The following is a 13,010-nucleotide window of genomic DNA, read 5'->3' as shown; positions in this document are numbered from 1 at the left end:
ATTAATAAAATTATGTAAATACAAACACAGTTACTGGAAACATGACACTCTAATTTTAGAAAAGCCACAGAACATAATGACTTAAGAAACTTCAAACCATTTTTAACCTCCTTCTCTTCACAGAGAGAAGACTAATGAGAAAATGTTTGTCTAAAAGGCTAATATTTGTTTTGATATATTTACTTCATTGCTCTCAGTATGGAAGCCACTCCATATCCTTATGGCAGTAAGGATAAAATCCTAAATAAGGATTGTAAGCATGAATTGTCCATCCACAGGCATTTTGTAACCTCCAGCTAAGTCACCACTGATGCATTCATAAGTGTCTTAATGGCCTTACGACATAGAGTCCTGTTATAATGCAGGAGCCAGAGGACAGACAGAACCCCCGCATTGTATGTTTTCCAGGTTATAAGAAAAGGGATGCACCACGCATCACTGTGTACACAGAGAACATGATTTGACCTCCATGATCAAATCCATGGTATAACCAGGTGCCTTGTAATAGGCTATTATCATAGCTGGTGCTTAGTGATTCCCCACAGTGGGCTTTGCTCAGCACTAATTTTTCATCCTGAAATCTCTTCATAGCTTTCGTGTTGACTCAAGAAATGCAGTGTCTTTAAAATTAACCTTAGGTGTATATGTTCTATTAAATTTTCTAATAATTTAAACATGAAACATTATTAAAATTCATGCAGCCTATTCCTACATTTTAATTCTTTAAAATTACTATTTTCATTGGCTATGACAGAGATCAGTGAAATGATAAGCTTTCTAACTTTCATCACTTAACAATATCTTAGTCAAGAAGTGAATGTGGCTCTAAACCAAATAAGCAATTTAAAAACTCTTCAAATGCTGTGTCTCTGAATCGTCTGAATAAATACCATATTCTTTACTAACAGTCTTCAATGATAAATGTGCTTATTTGCAATACACTTACTCATGGAGTTATAAAGGGACCAGAGATAATGTAAAAGGTCCCTACTTGCTTTAGTATGCAGGGAAAAAAAAATACTACTTCAAGCTGAAAATATATGATGGACAGTATATCTTCCATTTGGTTCTGATTACTTTTTGTAATCTACTGGGAGTTCATACCAGAGCACAGATCTTCCGTGTTTCTACAGAAATCTCCCCTAAGGTAGGTATGAGAATTATACCAGCTACCGAGGGTGTGAATTTACTCTGGTAAAACTGCTACAAATACACCATCAAAATTATGTATATATGAAAATTGGGAATATTTTTATTTTTCAGTCACTTTCAGGAAATGATTATGTCAACAACGAAGGATTTACTTAATCCATAAAAATATATCATTTATTGTGCTTTTAACATAGCTCTTAAAAAAAAGACACTTCAAGTAGCAAATACACTGTAAGGAAATCGGAGTAGTATTTAAAACACCCAGATTAAACATCTAAATGATAAATATTGCATGGCCCTGCACATCTGTTCTTTGTAGTGTTTTCCAGTGATGCAGCATAGTGCTACATTTCAGCAAACCGATTCAAACATGAGAATCGCTACAGAGCAAAAGCTCTTGTCACTGTTTGTGATTGTCTAATGGTATATGGTTCAATCATAAAGGGCAGCTGACAGGCTGGTGTAAGAAATGAATTTTCTTCTTCCTCCTGACACATCAGGGTAGGGCCTCCTGCTGTAATGCAGAAAATCTTTTATGCAAAAAGAATACACCATCTTTCAGCGCATGATTGCTATTCAGAAGATTCTGATTAGTTTTTTTGGTGCATATTTAAAAAAATATTGATACAAAATTACACGAAGAGCAAACTAAGTCTAGGCTGATGCCTTAGCTTCCCCACATAGACATTCTGTGACTTCAAGCATATTACCTTCATCACCCCATCTTTGAAATGGGAATGGTAAGAACAAAATATGTTTCCGGTCCTTGGATTTTTTAAATGAGGTGAATAAAATGGATTAATAAATATTGATTAAGAATCTCAGCTTATGTAAAAAAATACCACCACCCACGCAGTGCTGGGGAAAGCAACGTTCTATTTTCAAACACTTAAAGAAGGGATAGTCACACTAAGAGCCCCAATCAAAAATAAATTAAACATGTTGCATAAAATGTTAACATTTCAAATGTTAAACCTTTTGGGTATGTTGTACAAAACATAAACACTTCACTCTCCTTGGCACAGAGAGATCAAATAGCAATCCTATTGGATGAGTCTGCAATGAAAACCAAACATTTTTTGTCTGCAGACTGTATGTTAACCACTTTGATAAATACTTCACATTTATTTTCTCAATGAACCCTCACAAGCTCTCCTTGAAGTAAGTGCAATTATTAAATCCATTTTAGAAATGAGGAAACTGAAGCCCAGGGAATTTTTTTTTAATTGTCCCCTGGTTCAAATATTTAAGGACAGGAGAATGTTTGTAACTTTTTAAGAAAACTAGCAGTCAAGCCAGACCCGACCCCAGTTTACACTTGTAAGTACTATGCTGGTTGTATTAGCATAGTAGAGCTGTATTGATTCATTTGATGAGATCGCCAATATTATGGGAAGGATGGGAGAGTGAAAAGAAAAAAAAAAACACAAGACTTTTGTGCTATAGAAGAGTTAAGAGATTGGTGCTCACAGGAGACAGAGGTCCTCAGTCCTCTGGACAAAACCCAGTAGAAGCTTGTCAGAATGAAAGGGGTGGGGGAGAGTCATGGGCCTCAGCTAAATTGGTGAGAGAGTCACGGAAGAGTGAGGAAAAGGACTGGGCAGGTAGGCTTCCCCTGGGAGAGTCAAGTACGATTATACCAATAATAGAGGAGCGGCAGAGGCTGGGAGGCAGGCTGGAGACGCGCTAGTCACCTGGGAAAGGGACCTCTGAAGGGAAGAGGCACTAATGAATGTGATTTATGTGAGTTCATGTTCATAAGGCTGTATAAATGCAAGTTATTATTGCTCGAGGAGTCTTACATTCACCAGAAAGAAAGTGTTACCTAAGAGAGACGTCGGAATAAGATATTCTGTGCAAATTAACTGGGACTGCTAGTCTGTAGCTAAAAACATCCTACCTCTGCTGAGTATCCTATGATATAGTCTGAGATGGTCAGGGGATGGCTTCATGCTACTTTCAGAGCTAGGGGGGAGAGATCAATGCACACCCTATCAGAGACTGAGGTGCTGCTGGGGTTTTTCAAAAATACAAAGGTGGGGCACCTGGGTGGCTCAGTCAGATGAACACCCAGCTCTTGATTTCAGCTCAGATCATGATCCCAGGACTGTGGGATCGAGCCCCACATTGGGCTCTGTGCTGAGCGTGGAGTCTCCTTAAGATTCTCTCTTTCCTTCTGTCCCTCTCCCCTGCTTGCATGCACTCTTTCTCTCTAAAATAAAATTTAAGGAAGGAAGGAAGGAAGGAAGGAAGGAAGGAAGGAAGGAAGGAAGGAAGGAAGGAAGGAGGGAGGGAGGGAAAGAAAGAAGAAAGAAAGAAAGAAAGAAAGAAAGAAAGAAAGAAAGAAAGAAAGAAAGAAAGAAAGAAAGAAAGAAAGAAAGAAAGTAAGGAGGAAAGAGAAGAAAAAGGTAAATCCTGCTCTGGGAAAGAGTAGGGCAACCAGCAGATGTACTTGAAGGGAAGCTAGGAGAACAAGAAGCCCTCAGAGGAGTGGAGCAAGAAAGGTCTGGATAGATGGAGCATCCACAGGAGATGCTCACAACAGAAGCTTAATTGGGAAAGACCCTCCCCTGGTGAGTTTGAGGACATTCAAGTTGACTGAAATGTCAAGGTTTCTATGCCAGTTTTTTGAATAAAGATCTGCGGATACATTCTAAGGAACTTAAGAGTTTTTAAATTCAAGAAACATTGTGTTACACTAAAATCTTTCCTGAGATTACCTAATTCTTTACAAAGAAATGTGTGCATCTGTGGGCCCCTTTATGAAAAAGAATAAAATACTATAAACAAAATTATATGCAAAAGTAAGTATTTTTAATGAAGCTAGGCACATAAGAGACTTTGAAAATTAAGCATAGCATTTGGCTAGCTTGGGACAAAAAGGGCAAAGCACTCAGTAGAGGTCCTATCTGATTTACTCCACCTGCAGGGAGCCAATAAGAAAAATGGTTGAATGGTTGGAAGGCTTGGTACCCTTGGTGAAAAAAAATAAAGAGGAATTTGATTATGAGTGTCAAAAGAATGCCATAATATAAAAGTCCTGGGGAAGGTTCTGGCATGAGTTAGAAACCGAACATTTTTCCCATTGTCCCATGGATCTGGAACACAAGTCAAAGGATTCTGTCAGAGTTACACTTACGAGAAATAATCTGCCTAGAAACACAATGATGCTATTCCAATTTGACTTTGCTATTTTCTTAATCAGTGCTTTTGTTGTACTCATATGCCTCAATGTTAATGATTGGAAGCCATTAAAGATACCTTTAAATTAGTAATCAAACATACTAATAACCACCAGTAGACTGTTAGCTATTCATAGGCACACTACTTTCTCATGAATAGTTCATTGATTTATTACACCTTATATTGTCTATTACTTTCAGAGAAATCAGGCAGAGGTTACAGGGAAACCCTGGGAAGTCTATGCAACACTATACCATACATTGACGCTTAAATCTGATTTGGCACATAGAGCCACATCATAACCAAACTAAACTGAGTGGCTCCAAGAATGACTTAAGCAGATTAAATTAATTCGTTGTGTTGAAAACTGTTAGAATTCTAACTCATTTCCAAGCAACTTCACTAGAACAGGGATGATGTCCCTCGGGAAGAGCCCATTGTTGAGTTAAATGACTAGCCTGTTGTTTGAGGTAATTTTTTTAAGTGTTCAGGGGAAAATATTTTGAATCTTTAAAAAATGTCTCTTAAAAGCTATTGCAGAGGATTGGGAAGACAGAGGTTATAAAATGTATATTAAACCCTAAAGTAAAAACATTATAACATAAAAAAAATTTAGGGACAAAGTTAGGTTTCATGGGACCTTAAGCATATACAAGCTGTAATCCTTTGACAGAGACATAATTTTAAATTATAAAAAAACAATGTATACATGGAGCACCTGGGTGGCTCAGTCGGTTAAGCATCTGACTCTTGATTTTGGCTCAGGTCATGATCCCAAAGTTGTTAGATGGAGTCCCATGTCAGGCTGCATGCTGAACGTGGAACCTGCCTGGGATTCTCTCTCCTTCTGCCCCTCTCTCCCATATTCTCTCTCTCTCTTTCTCTCTCTCTCTCTCTCTCAAATTAAAAAAAAAAATTCTTAATGTATCCAACAATGAATATTCTCCAATGATGTTAGTAGGGACCCAGGCAAATAAGGGGTCTTGAAGATTAACCATCATTAGCCTCACGATACATTCACCTCCTAGGAGGAGCTCGGAATTATGATATTCTTTCATCTTCTGAGTTACACAACACAGGACCTGAAATCTTTTCATTGGAATAAATTAAAGATGATCTTCCTTATAATTAGAGACAGCAATAAAGAGAGGTTAGTTGGTGTTAAAATTAATGCGGTCAAAATGATTCCTATAAGCAGCCAAGAACCAGGAATACAGTGATCAGGCAGGAGTGAAGGATAAATCATGGGTAATACTGTGGTTTAAAAAAAAAGTTTTAAAGAGCACTGCTTATTAGAAAATAATGTGGTATAATCTTGTAAAGTTAAACATTCACAAACTCTAAACCTGACAATTCTGCTCCTAAGTGTATGTGTGTTACATAGCTATACATACATACAATTTGTTAAGATAAAATTTAAACTACAACAGAAAACTGGCAAATTTTGTTTTGACTCTTAGTAAAGGAAGGGACATGCAAAAAACACAGCAAACTGTTTTGATTCAAAATTATTTTTTAATAATTTTGTATTGTTTAAAGTACTGCCAATTATTAAAGTTAGTTGGGAAGATTTGGTATCTATCCTCCATTTCTCATCTTTTTGTGATTCTGGACAAAGGTCCCCCCATGAATTTCCATCAGCAGGACTCATGGTTTACTGCTCTCATTGTTTCATAGGCCACAGATTTCATCTGTCTGCTTGTGGATTCGCTGGTAGTGACTCTACACATTCTGCACTCCTATCCCCATCACCCTATTCTTGTCCCTGCTTGTCCCTGCCTGCGTAATGTGGCAGATAAAAATAAATGCATCTCCTCCAGAAATTGTCATGAAGCCTAAGAAAACCACAGAGAATGAAAGACAGCATAATAACAATATATATTTACAAGGCTGTAAAATATCTAATGTATTTCCTGTCATGTAACAGAGGATCAATAAATAGAAGTTGACTGAGTTGTTCCTGATGGTATGGCTGCCACTGTCATAGCGTAGGTCATTTGCAAGCAATACCACTGCAGTGGAAGACTCCGAAAGAAATAAAATGTGTGTCTTCAATTAGCTTAAAGGATAACACAACAACCATGTCAAACAGGGGGCTGCGATTTCAGTAACAGCAAGGTCTTACACATATAATTTTTGGCTACTTTAAACATAGCAGCCGTACAGACTACTAGCCAAATGCATAGCAAATTCAAACTGCAAATGTCAACCAGACTTTTCAACAAAGTCAAACCCTGAAAGGATTTACCTTGAAAGGAGGTGATCACCTTCTACCTTGCTGGACTCGATCCTCAACTGCAGTGCTCCTGCCCTACAGCTGTTCTGATTAGGGAGTACAGTGGGGATGGGGAGGGTAGTGAGTGTGTGTGTGTGTGTGTGTGTGTGTGTGTGTGTGTGTGTTTGTATGTGTCCAATAGCCCCATAGTCAAGTACGTCAAAGCTTTGGCTCCCTATTTTCTTGCTTCAAATCTTTCTCCATGTAAAGGGTACTGTGCCTAGACTAGCCATACAGATCCTAGAGAAACATTGAAACCTTCTGCTAAAGCCTAAGAGTGATTCTCAGGAACCCAGAAGACCAGGGAAATTTTCCATTCTGAGAGGTACATCTCCTTCCCCCATGATTGACAATTGACAATAACTAAATAGGTAAAATTCTACCTGTCAGGTCTAACAACTAACAATGTGTTATAACAATGTGTTAATCATTCAACTGAGTTATATAAGAATTATATCCAAATAGGAACAATCAGTTCTTCATAACACATAATGTAACAAAAACTTAAAAATAGCAGAGGTGGCCGAAATGTTTAGTCATCCTCTCATCTGTCAGAATTGTCAGCTTTAAATGTTTGCCCATCAGTAATATAAATTGAGACACGTGCGGCCCTGTGGCAGACATTTTGGTGGAAAAGATGAAATATGCTGTTACCTTCTGACAAGATTCTTCACCCTTTTCTGCAAATGGCCATTCACTTGTTAATAAGTAGTAAACTCTTACTTCGTACTAGGCACCATTCTAAGGCCACTGGGATACACCAGTGAAAAAAGCAGACAGAAATTCTAGTCCTCATAGAGCTTCGATGCTAGTGTAGGCCGACCAACAATAAGAACAAACATAACAAATAAGTAGATTATATAGTAGACCAAAATGTACAATGAGGGAGCAGAGCAGGCAGTTAGGGAGTGGGGAGGGGCATTGACGCCCGCATGCTTCTGACCTCAATAACGCAGTCAGGGTAGAGCTCCTGGAGAGGTTAGCATTTGAACAAAGATCTGAATGAAGTGAAGGTGTTCTCCGTGAGGATATCTGACGGGAAAGTGTCCCACGGAGAGCAAACAGTCAGTACAAAGCCCGAAAGAGGGAATGTGCACCCACGCTGGAGGAACACAGAGGAAGGCGATGGTTTGGAGCAGAGTCAGTGAGCGAAAGGAAAGAGCAGAAGAGGGGGCCAGAAAAGTAATGGGGCCAGATCATTCTGGGCCTAAAGGGCCATTGTAAGGATTTCACATTTTACACTGAGAGAAGAGGGAATCCTGGTGAAGGTAGAGTGTGGTGGCTGTTGAAGAAAAAAGGATATGATTTGACTTTCAACAGATAAAGCATATCACTGAGAAGGGAATCCATATAAAAGACCATTGCAGTGACTCGGGGAAGAGAAGGTAGTGGCTCACACCAGGTCATAGCAAGGAAGATGATAAGATACCAGATTCCAGGTGTATTTTGAAGGTAAAGTAAATAGGCTACCCACTAAGAGAAGATTCAAGGATGATTCCAAAGCTCTTATCCTAAGCAACCAAAAAGGTGAACTTAGTGTAAAGTGGAATGAACAGGAGTGCCTGGGCATGTTTAGGGGAAACCTTAAGGCATTGGTGGAACAATTGCAAATAGGGGGAACAAAAAATAGGAGGGGTTCTCATAAGAAAAGAAAGAAAACTTCCTCTGTCCCTTCTTCTGACCCAAAATCAGCTGTGGAGCTATGAATCCATTCTGTATCTGTGTGCTTGTTTCAATACAAACTTGTTCTCTCGCTCCCTCTCCCTCCCCTCCCCCCACTGTCTCTGTCACCAGCCTTGAAAAAATATTTTAAAAGAAAGATATGCATGGAGGAGCATGCATCTACAGTTTTTAAAACTGTGCTTGAAGAACCACATTACTGAATGAGATGAGGACAAAGTTTAGTCTTTGTAATATTTGTATTTCAGACGTAGATAAAGGAATGAATAATTTGTAAAACCCATCTTGAATGTCATTTGTCTCTCTTGTCTGATATTAACATAGCCACTCCAGCTTTTGTTTGATTAGTGCAGTGTACCTTTCCCCCTCCTACATGTAACCTATTTTTGTCCTTATACTTAAAACATATCTCTTGTAAACATTGTGTATTTGAGTCTTGCTTTTTTTACCCAACCTGACAATCTCTTCTTTTCAATGGGATATTGAGACCATTTATATTCAACACGATTAGTAATATAATTTGGTTTCATCTGCCACATTGTATTTGCTTGCTATTTGCCTCACCTGTTCTTGGTTTCCCGTTTCCTGATTTCCCTGAAATTCATTGAGCATTTCTCATGATGTTGTCTTACCTCTTTTGTTGGTTTAGTAGATAAGTTTGTTATTTAGTGAGTGCTTTAGGATTTATACTATATCTTATCGTAGTCTACCTTCAAATGACATTATATCACTCTATGTGCAATATATAAGAATCTTAGAATAATATGCCTCACTTTCCTCTTTCCCGAGCTTTGTTCTATTTTTCTCATACATTTTACTTCTACTTATACTGTAAACCCCAAAATACATTATTATTTTTCTTTAAGCAATTAACTTTCCAAGAGATTTACATATCTTACATTTATTCACATAGTTACTAAGCCAGTGTCTTCTTTCCTTCCTATAGATTCAGATTTCCATCTGGTATCACTTTTCTCCTGCCTAAAGGACTTCCATGAACATTTCATTTAGTACACTTTTGCTAGTGATAAATTCTTACAGTTTTGTGTGTCTGAAAAGTCCTATTTCACCACTGTTTAGAAAATATTTTCATGATGGAGGCGTTAATACTGTGGTTGTAATCATTTTGTAATATGTAAGTATATCAAATCGACACGTTGTATACTTTAAACTAACACCTTATATGTCAAATATATCTCAATTAAACTAGACATTTTTAAAATATTTATTTTATTTTATTTTTAAATAAACTCTACACCCAGCATGGGGCTTGAACTCATGACCCTAAGATCAAAAGTTGCATGCTCCACCAACTGAGCCAGCCAGACACCCCCAGACACATTTTTTAAGTTTTTATTTAAAAATAAATACTTTCACTGGATATAGAATTCAGATAGACTACCAAAATCTACTTGGGTTCCCTCCTTCCTGTGCTGTAGCCTGGAAACTCTCTACAGACTGTAAACTGGGGTAATCACAAGGCTCCCCCTTTAGTTTTCCACCTGTCAAGAATCACTGACCTTCATTGTCTAATGTCATGTCTTAAAAAGCATTATCTCATATATTTTTTTCCAGCTTTGTAGTTCCTTAGGGTAAGAAGGTAAGCCAGCTCCTTATAAATTAGGGTGTTTTTTTTTTTTAATACAGGAGAAAAAATAGACAAAGTCCATCCAAAATGATCAACCAGAACTATCTTCAATTGACAGCTAGTTAAGGAATGGCCTAGGGAAAAGGGGGGGGGGGCGCGGGGATATGAATTAGGGATCATGTTGATTCTTCAGTGAAGGAAAGCTGCTGTTTATCTCCTGTTTGGTTAATTAACCACAGTGGTCCCCAGTGGATGTTTGCAATTCTTGTTGAAAATGGAGTCGAAACCTAAGTTAAAGGGGATGGAAGAGGGAAAGGAAGAGGAGGAAGAAGAGGAGAGAAAGAAGAAAAAACTTGAAGTGTAGGAATATATTTTTAAAATACAGAATATTGGGGCACCTGGGTGGCTCAGTTGGTTAAGTGTCTGACTTCAGCTCAGGTCATGATCTCACAGTTTGTGAGTTCAAGCCCCATGTCAGTCTCTGTGTTGACAGCTCAGAGCCTGGAGCCTGCTTCAGATTCTGTGTCTCCCCACCACCACCACCACCACCCCCCGCCCACCCCCTGCCCTTCCCATGCTCATGTTCTGTCTCTCTCTGTCTTTCAATAATAAATAAACATTAAAAAATTTTTCTTTAAATAAAATAAAATACAGAATAATAAGAGCAAAACCAAGTTTGTGTCATATACTTCCTGTTATAAATTTCTCAGCAAAACCACAAAATTCTATATTTTTAGTACTCTGGGTCAATGTGCTTCCATTAAGCCTATGACCTAATTGGATCATTCAGTTTCTAAACTTTATAGGACATGACATATAATATAATCTTTCTATGTCACTTAGGGTGATGAAATTTAGGAAAACTTTTGATGCAAAATTGACAGCATCTCTCAAATACTGATCAGTTCGGAGATTTAATTAACCCAGCTAAATACACTAGCACCAGTTTGTTAATACGAGGTTTCCCGTGAAATAAAGTTTTTTTTTTCTTTAGGGAGTTACAATGTTGCCCAAGTATTTTACATTGATTCCCAGGAAAACAGAAAATGATCTATACTGAGATTAAAATAAGGAATGAAAGGTAGTACTCATCCTTGACATGACAAGATGTTATGACATAATCACAATTAAGAATAATAAAACAATACTTTATATACTTGTGTAGAGAGTGGGGAAACAGCTATTAAATATCTTTTAAATATGGCTCTGTCTTCCCATGAAATGTGAGTTTTTATAACATAACTTGAATGTGGGGTACAAAACATACAATTCTGAATTAGAAACACAAAACTAAATTTATTACCTTGGCAATAAATAATAACGTTTCTAAGTAGAAATGCATCCTACATCTGTGTTGTACAGAAAGGACATCCACTTCATCTCACTTAGTCTATCAACCAGCTTTGAAATGCAAATTTTGAGAGGTAACAGTGAGATGGCATCACCTGTGAGAGATATCTGATCGATGCAATGAAATTTTCAATACAGGTAGGAGTTTTGCAATCTATAAAAATTCTTAAAGAACATTTGACGTATATGTGTGTGTGTGTGTGTGTGTGTATACATACATACACATATTAAATTCAAGAATAGCGGAATTGCTAGGGATAATGGAGAGCACAGTCCAATAGTATTAACAACCATTGTATTTCAAAACTCTGCTTAGAAAAGTTCAGGCTGTTTCCTTAAGATACTTTCTACCCAGAGAATGTGGAAGGGAGCATAAAGGATGTTCATTGATATAAAATTAAGCTAAAAGATACTTTGGCCTCAATTATCTAGATATTTTGAGCGAATGCCAGATGGTTTCCTCATTTTTCACTTCCTTTGCAGGGAACAAACAGCCTATGTCTTCTTTACAGGAAAAACTTTGCTCCCATTATATCATTGACAAATTTCAAAAGTATAAAATGACTTTGAGATGAGTCATCTCTAAGAGACCAGAGACTTTGAACAGTTTCCCCCTTAGAGATAGGATTTCTTAGTGGTTTCATAAAAATCCTGGCCGTTTAACCCCAGTATAGCAGTTTTTGATCCTCCCCAAGTGGAACTTTGGGGCCTGCATGAGTTTAACCCAATGACATTTCTCTGGGTCCGTCAGCACCCTGTCTCTCCCTTGTCATCTAGCATAGCCCAAAGACTTTGCTCCTTCCTTCCACCCTCTTTGATATGTCCAGGCTCCTCTGGGCAGGCTGATGCTCAGATACTCTGGCTGTACTTCCTCAGCCCATCCCCATTACAGAGTTTCTTCACTGGTGACAGAAAAAAAAAAGGAAGGAAAAAGGACATTTGAGACACACACTATGGCTGGATATACTTGTCACTAACCTCACAAGCTGAAACTTGCAAAAATTTAGTCAGTGCACAGTTATTTAGCTTGTACAACACACAGTATTTAGCTTGGCTATATTTTAATTGTGGTATCTGATTACCTAACTGTTTTTTTAAGTGTCAAATGATCCTAGTAGTCATCTTACTTTTGGGAGTGTAAAAAAAAAATTAAAAACAACAAAATTTAAATGAAAATTACAATTCCAGGTTGATATCTCCAACCTTTAAAATATCAATAAGACGGGTGTCTAGGTGGCTCAGATGGTTAAGCTTCTGAGTTTGGCTCAGGTTATGATCTCGCAGTTCATGAGCTTGATCAAGCCCTACATCAGGCTCTGTGCTGACAGCTCAGAGCCTGGAGCTTGCTTTGGATTCTACGTCTCACTTTCTTTCTGCCCCTCCCATGCTCACACATTCTCTCTCTCTCAATCTCTCTCTCTCTCTCTCATACTCTCAAAATAAATAAAAATTTTTAAAAATTTTTAAATAAAATAAAACAAATATAAAAATTATAGGTTGCATACTGTAGCAACCTATCGTTTTTATATAGGTATGGATGTGTGGTAACACCCTCTCTTAAAAAAAATTAAAATTAAAATTCTCTCTGTTGTGTTCCCTAGATAGTCCTAACCAAACATCGTTTCAATTGCTTTCTGGGAAAAACCTTCCGTTCTGTCTATGACCCCCATGTAAGATGCAGAGGCCTCATGTCAGGGCCAGAACACAAAAACAGTCTCCTTAACTTTCTTAATAAATAAATGTATTCGGGCACCTGGGTGACTCAGTCGGGTTAAGCGTCAG

Source organism: Hyaena hyaena, unplaced genomic scaffold (genome assembly GCF_003009895.1).
Source record: "Hyaena hyaena isolate Hyena2069 unplaced genomic scaffold, ASM300989v1 scaffold_408, whole genome shotgun sequence".
NCBI lineage: Eukaryota > Metazoa > Chordata > Mammalia > Carnivora > Hyaenidae > Hyaena > Hyaena hyaena.
This window is presented reverse-complemented; position numbering follows the sequence as displayed.